This window comes from Colobus angolensis, unplaced genomic scaffold (genome assembly GCF_000951035.1).
Source record: "Colobus angolensis palliatus isolate OR3802 unplaced genomic scaffold, Cang.pa_1.0 Scaffold348, whole genome shotgun sequence".
NCBI classification, from domain to species: Eukaryota; Metazoa; Chordata; class Mammalia; order Primates; family Cercopithecidae; genus Colobus; species Colobus angolensis.
In genome coordinates, this window is record NW_012116799.1 from 536,245 (window position 1) to 537,423 (window position 1,179).

The window sequence follows — 1,179 nt, forward strand, 5'->3', positions numbered from 1 at the left end:
TGCTAGCACTGTTTTCGTGGAATCTGCAAAGTGATATTTGGGAGTACTTTGAGGCCTACACTGATAAAGAAAATATCCACAATAAAAAACTAGAAAGAAGCCTTCTGAGAAATTTCTTTGTGGTGTGTTTTCCTCTCACAAACTTACACTGTTCTTTCCTTGAGCAGTCGGATAACACTGGTTTCATGCCATCTGTAATAGGATACTTGTGAGCTCACTGAAGCCTATGATAACAAAGGAAATACTCTCAGATAAAAAGCAAAATGAAGCTTTCTGAGTATCTACTTTGTAATGTGTGAATCCATCTCACAGAGTTACATCGGTCTTTACATTGAGACGTTTGCTAACACTTTTTTCCTTTAATATGCAAAGGGATATTCAGGAGCAAATTGAGGATTATGGTGAAAAAGGAAATATCCTCAGATAAAAATTAGAAGGAAGTTATCTGAGAAACATCTTTGTGATATGTGCATTCATCTCACAGAGTTACACCATTATTTTCATAGAATAATGTTGTAGCAGTGTTTTTGGGAAATGTGAGTAGGGATATTTTGGGTCACATTGAAGCCTATGGTGGCAAAGGAAATATCCTGAGACAAAAACCAAAAAGAAACTGAGAAACTGCTTCATGATGTGTGAATTCATCTCACAGATTTACACCTTTATTTTCACGAGCATTTTGCTAACATTATTTTCCTGGAATGTTCATAGGGACATTCATGAGTGCATTGAGGCAAGTGGTGAAAAAGGATATATCCTCAGGCAAAAACTGGAAAGAAGCCTTCTGAGAAACTGCTTTGTGATTTCTGAATTCATCTGACAGAGTTACATAATTCTTTTCTTGGAGCAGTTTGGTAGCACTGTTTTTGGGCAAAATGAGAAGGGATATTTTAGTTCGTATTGAAGTCTATGGTGACAAAGGAAATATCCTCAGATAAAAACTAGAAAGAAGATTTCTGAGAAACTTCTTTTTGATCTGTGTATTCATCTCAGAGAGTTACACTGGTATTTTCATTTAGATGTTTTCTAAAACATTTTTCCTGGAATGTACAATGGGATATTCCAGAGCACCTTGATGAATATGGTGAAAAGGGAAATATCCTCAGACAAAAACTAGAAACAAGCTTTCTGAGAAACAGCTATGTGATGTGTGAATTCATCTCACAGAGTTACATTGTT